Here is a 6,893-nt window from a genome sequence, read left to right on the forward strand (position 1 = left end):
TGAAATCATTTATGAATATACGAATACATGGTTTCGTTGCAGGTAGGTCTTGCCTGACTAACCCCATTTCCTTCTATGACCAGGTGATGTCATATACTTGGATTTCAAAAAAGCCTTTGACTTGGTCTTCCATGAGGTCCTCCTGGTAAAATTGGGGAACTGTGGCCTCGACAACCTTATAGTCTGATGACTAGGGAACTGGCTCCATGGTTGGACTCAGAAAGTGATAGTTAATGGAACCCAGTCAGCTTGGCTCATGGTGACCAGTGGTGTCCCCTGGGGTTCAGTACTCAGACCAGTACTTTTTAATATATTCATAAATGATCTGGATTTGGGCATCAGAAGCAGACTGGCTAAGTTCGCAGATGACACCAAATTATAGGGAAGTGCTGTCACGCTACAGCATAGGCTGGTGATTCAGGCTGACCTGGACAGGCTTGCAAGGTGGGCAGATCAAAATCTGATGACATCAACACAGAGAAATGCAAGGTGCTCCACCTCAGGAGAACTAGAAGTGGTGCAAGCACCTACTCTGGATATGTTCAAGAAATACTGGGATGTTCACCTTGCTGGAGTCATCTGACCCCAGCTGAGTTCCTGTCCTTTGGGCGGGGAGCTGGACCTGATGATTTTGCAAGGTTCCTTCCAACCCTGACATCTATGAAATCTAGAAGTTGAGTTTTATGAAGATGCTTTAAGATAATTGTACCTCACCTACTGCTATACTAATTCAGTCCAGATGCTAACAAGGCAGAGTATTTACTATATTTTCTTATATACAACACACCCTGAAATATAATACATGACACCAAATATAATACCCACCTTGTTCTTGAAAGGCAGAAGGAAGAAAAAAAGATTATTTCAAAGCTGTGGTTGCATAAAGCAGGGGTAGAGCTCAGTCGTCACCTTCCCTGTTCTGCTTAACTAAAGTTGAAGCCCTAGCTGCTGCTAAAGTCTGCTTTCTATGGGTGGATCTATGATACTGAAAAGAGCTAGAGTCACCAGAGCAATGAAAGAGGAGGAGAGAACAGGAGCAGGTAGCAGACAGCAAAATTGCCCTAAGAAAGTTTATCTTGATTAGTGGAAAACTAAGACCATTAAACAAGAGAGGTGAACATTAGCGCCTGTGGAATGAAGAACAATAAGCTATTATGTCAACTGAATCCTTTAGCTACTTGAATAGTACAGTGGAGTCGCATCATATGCGCATTTAACTTAAGTGAATTCATCATATGGGTATGCCCCTGAGTGCCAGTTGTTTGGATTCAGCCTGCAGCTGCCCCCTGCAGCGCTGTGCGCGGGGCCAAGCAGCAACATTGGGAGCAGCCTTGCTGGGAAGCTGTGCACGCTGGCAGGGTGGGAGTTTGGTGCTGGCCAGCTGATTTTCAAGGGTAATTTTGACTATACGTGATTTTCGCCTTACGCATTGACTGTAGAACCTAACCCCTGCGTAAGATGCAACTCCACTCTAATGCCACTGCTGCTGCACCGTGGAGCAGAAATCAAAACAGGGTGCTTATAATCTAGGCAGAAAACCAGCTCAATCGCTTACTTAAGACTTGTACCCCAATTTCAGATGGGTGATTTTGGGGGGAAAGATTGTATTGTATGCAAAATAAAACAAAATTTCATAAGAAAATAATATAGCTGTGTTTACTGGCTAGAGTTGATACCTGACATCCTATCTTCACTTCTGCCATTTTAAATATGATGTCAGGTGAGCACACTAAGACCCTTGCAGAAAAAAAATGCCCCATATTTCTTTTCAGAAAACTTTACTGTAATTCCTGTATAAGTAAATGATAAATTACAGTTTCTGCCCACACACTGTACAGTGTAAAAGACAAACTTAACAAATAGGGCAAATGAGCAGACTGGATTGGGTGGGCAGAACACAGTTGCGGTATAGAAGGTATTCAGTTTCCTAACTGAGCTAAGGTAGTAGCTATATGAAGGCAGAGTGTATGTTTGAAAGGAGAAACTTTGCTATTGTTGTATCTTCTGACTCTGGTCTGGGGCTATTGAGACCCTTCCACTTCCCATACCTGAAGAACAAGAAATGGTGATCTTCACCTAAAAAGTGCAAGCAGGTTATTCATGGATGATTTAAGATTACATTTTAGAGTGAAAATTTGAACATTTCCTCAGGACAGTCAATGCTGTCCTGAGGAAATGTTTTGCTTCCCCTCTCAAAAGAAAGAGACAGACAGACAGACTGACAGACAGAAATGTGGCATTTGCATTCAAGGTACAAAACCAGATTATTCGGATTACCTTTCTTTTTAAAAACAGATAATTCTTTGCTTGCTTATTATAACTGTCAGGTAACTATAAATAATGATATGTAGATAAAAATAAAGCAGCTGTATTCAAGTAGCAACAACTGAAAAACGTTACTGAATGGCAAATAAGGAGCTGGCACATAGATGTCAGTCACTGCATACAGATGATTGAATAGCACGTAGTTTTTATATTGTGTCTATGCCAAACTGGTCTGTGTAGTCAGAATGCTCTAAATTTCATCTCATTCTGTTCCAGACAGTTCAAAACATCATCCCCATCAAGACAGAATTCTCCAGTTCGCTGTTGCAAATTAAATGAGAAAGGCCAAGTTACTCTCTGGTGTAACGTATTGACATTCATTTGGTTCAATTTGTTCTACACATAGAAAAATATGACAATCTAATTAAACCAACTGGCAATTAACAAAGTCATCTCCATAGTTCAGGATACATTTAGGAGACAATAAAGAAAGAGGACAAGTTACAAAAATCCTAGAATGAGTGAACTTCCAAGTACAGAGAGGAGGGTAAAAAAAAAGCCTCCTCTACCCACATAGGCTAAAGACAGACGTTCAAAAAGCCTGAGCTTGAATTGATTCAATCTTTGCAGGTTAGTCTCCTAGATTGAATAAGTTTGCAAATGTACAGACATTCCCTCTGGACTGAAGAAATGCAGGTACGCGCCTGCAGTGGCTCAGGCTAAAAGCCAGGGGGGTGCTAGAGCAGTCCTCCCCTCCCTTCTGTAGTGCTGAGCTGAGGGGGGACATGGCCAGGCCCTGGCAGGACCTCTGATTAGGGAGGGGTTTAAACCCCCAACCCTGCCTGCACATTTCCAGGCTTTTCCCAGCTCGCTGCTCAAGGGGCAGGAGTGCTGCCAGACCCCAGTCCCCAAGCCAGCACTCTTAGGCAAAGGACAGGTGTGCAGTTCATGCCCCTGTTGATGATACTGAGCTTTTCAATCTCCCTCTCCCTGCTTCTTCATACTGTCTCTAAACCTGACAGGCAAGAGAGCCAGCAGGGAACTGATAACACAGTGTTTATCAGCCCATCAACAGAACAAAAGCCTCTCTCATTAGTTCAAGCTCTTCTTAAACAACTTTTTCCAAGGAAGGAATGGAGGGACATTTCCAGCTGACCTGTGGATTAGCTCCTAAGTGGACACTGTTCTGTCTGCTTGTCCCAGTGAAACTGGAGACATACACACACAGACACCTGAGCATTAGCTAGCATACCACATGCCCAGGGTCTGTGGAGACAGGGTCCATGTTGTGGGAGATGGGAGAGAGGGAGGAGGGAATCCCTGCTTGAGCAGCAAGCAGCAGAGGGGTGAAGGGCAGGGGAAGCCAGGCAGACCCTGCTGTGCCTAGACTCTCCACTGGAGCTGGGGCTGGGGAGCAGAGAGGCAGGGCCAGCCCTGTTCTCTGGAACAGACAGCCCAGCCCAGCCCAGCCCAGCCCAGCCTAGCCCAAGGCTACAAAACATCTAGGATGCTGGGGGACTCTGGTTTAACTTAAACCAGGAAGGGGTCTGGGACAGACATTGCATAAATTGGGTGGACTCAAATCAGTTAAGTCTGATGCTACATTCAACCCGGTTTTTCTTAAACCAGTTTCAGTCATTTTGAAACTGGTTTATGTGTACTGAATGTATGTTCTGTTACAGGTTTAAACCAGTTTCTGACCAGCTTATGTGTAATGTCTGTCCGTAGCCATGGAGGCTAAACAAACTTATAGTCCCTGAACTTGAGGATTGCATGGACTGCTCCATCACTGATCACTTCACTGCTATGACACTTTTCTGGTTCAACCATCATGGTGCATCATGGGGAATCCACAATCATAATACAACATTGGGAATGTAGTCTTCAAGGGAGAACCAAGCGGGAAAGACGAAGTAAAATCTTGGCTTCATGTCTCCTATTCATTGGCTGTATGGGTAGAAGTATGTTCGGCCCAGGTGATTTAACAAAATCTTAACATCCTCAAAGGAGTCGTATGTGACTCTGGAGGCAGCTCTGCCTGAGATGCTGAGTTCTAGTTAATAACCTTTTGCTGTCTAATGTGTCTACTTTGGTGAAATCTCTTACAGCTGAACAGTGTGTTTTCTAACTTCTTATTTTCCCCATAGAAGGGACATGTTTGAAGCAGTTCATTTCACAAACACACTGCCTAGAAACAACTTCATTGGGTGGGGAACAGAACAAGACAGTTCCCTTGAGTGGTTAGTTGACTCACCTTATGGTACATTGTAAAACCTCTCCGAGGGGAAAAATAGCAATTAATTTCCTCTTGGATATTTTATAAGGGTGCAACTAAATTTCTTTCAGATGTTATTGTTTCCATTACCATAAAGTTACTTTTTATCCAGTTAAAGAGGATCAATTACATTGTCTTGCATTTGTCATGTATTGTGGCCTTGACTGTACTGAGTATAAAAAACCTCAGGGTACAATTAGCTGATTTAGATAAATGTAACTATTACATCACCTTTCTCGGTCCAGAGGTATTATCGCTTTCTAACCAAACCTTGCCTCCCAGCTAGCGTTGTCTTTTTGCTGCTGGTACTTCTGGTTATTAGCAATGACAAAATTATCATCTATCCAAAAAACCCTGAGAAATACTAACACTGGCAACTGAAACAGTATGTGCTGCCAAAGTGTCACAAACTCCTAGAGCTGCACATGTGATAGCTCATCATTTCTCCTTCATTTAGTTCCATAATGAAATTAATAGTTTAAGGCCAGTAGGCTCCATTGAGATAATCTAGTCCGAGCTCCCAGCCAGCACTGGACATAGAACTCTAACAAATTGCTCAACATTTCAATTCTTCAAAGGCTGAGACTTATAACTGTATTCAGGGGGTTAGATTTGAGCCAGCTTCTAATTTTCGTCACATGGGACTGACCAAAGACTGACTTTCACAGCATGAACTCCCAACAGCCCTATTTATGGACCAAAATTCCCAGTTCTACGTACTGCAAAAACAGGCCAAAAAAACCCCAGTCCCTTCCCAAAAAGGCAGCCATCTAAGAACAAGGTAAAAGACAGCATATGATATAGCCAGACAAAGAAGGGGAGTACAAGGAAACACCAAGATAATACTAGCCCAAGTGATCTCAGCATAAAACAGTTTAACTGTTTAATCTTCCTTTCTCGTCAGCACTCTGTTGTTTATTTCCAATCACTGGCACCCAAACAATGCAGGACCTGCTCATGTAGTCCTAATAAGAGAATGGAAAAACTAGTGGTACCCAAACTTTTGGCCTCATGGGCTGAATGAGTGGTGTGGGTTAAGTCCATGGGCAGGATACTGGAGAATCTGGAGTGTGTGGGCTGGGGTCTGGCATGCTCTGGATTAGGCCTGCCACCTTGGATCCAGCCCTGACTCGAACCTTGACCCTGACCACACATGCGCCAGACTGGGCCCACCACACAGCCCCAGGCCCAGGCCCAGCCCCAGTCCTAGTCCACTATGTACCAGATGGGCCCACTGCCCCAGCCCTGGCCCTGCTCACTCCACATTAGGTCCACATCCCCAGCCCCACTGGGCCCATGACATGGAAATTAGGAGGCAGGGGAGCAGTGACAGTGTTAATTGCCACCACTCCCCCACCACCAAATTCCTAGACCCTTGGGGAACCCCACAGGACAGATCACATGGCCATATCTGCTCCGTGGGCCAGTGTTTGAGCACCCCTGGAATAACCAGAGGAGCATTGCAGGAGTAAGGAGTAGTAGGGCTGTGCAAAATTTCACCCAGCGTTTCATTTTGAAGCTGTTTCGATGCATTTCGAGCTCGAAACAGTGACATCAACATGAAGCAAAAGCCTTTGAAACAGCTTTAAAATGAAACAAGGGAACTCAAAGTGTTTTGAAAGTTTTGAAACTCGTCCCAAGTGGCAGCACCCACCTCCTGTCATCTGGCAGACAGATTGGGGGCTCACCTGCACCCCCAGGAGGGCTGCGGGGGCTGTGCTGGAATCCTCCCCGAGGTGTGGGACCCCAATCTGCCTGCCAGATGACAGACTGGCACTGGGCACAGGCTGCACCCAGTGCCAGGAAGATCAGTGCTGCCACAGCACCCTGCTCCTGTCATGCGTCACTCCACCTGGCTCTGTGGGGCCCCCAAAGCACAGGGCCCGGGGTGGCCACCCTGATTCACACCCCCAGGGATGGCCCTGGCTCCTGCTGGCTCCAGGTGGCAGCTCCCAGCTCCTGTCAGCAAGCAGGCAGATCAGGGGACCGCCGGCACCCCTAGGAGGGATGTGGGGGCTGTGCCAGAGTCCTCCCAGCGGTGCATGACCCCGATCTGCCTGCCAGATGACAGGATCCGGGTGCTGCTGCCTGGGGCCTGCAGCAGCACTGATCTTCCTGGCACTGGGTGTGGGTCTGCACCCCTGGGAGCACTCCGGATGAGAGGAGCCGGGTGCTGCCACCTGTGACTGGCAGCAGCACCGATCTTCCCAGTGCTGGTCCCAGGCAGCAGCACCCAGTTTCTCTCATCTGGCAGGCAAATTGGGGGGCTCACGCCCTCGGGAGGACTTCGGCACAGCCCCAGCAGCCCTCCCAGGGGTGTGGGTGAGCCCCCAATCTGCCTGCATGCTGCATT

Source organism: Crocodylus siamensis, chromosome 1 (genome assembly GCF_052110815.1).
Source record: "Crocodylus siamensis isolate JL-2025a chromosome 1, ASM5211081v1, whole genome shotgun sequence".
Taxonomy (NCBI): domain Eukaryota; kingdom Metazoa; phylum Chordata; order Crocodylia; family Crocodylidae; genus Crocodylus; species Crocodylus siamensis.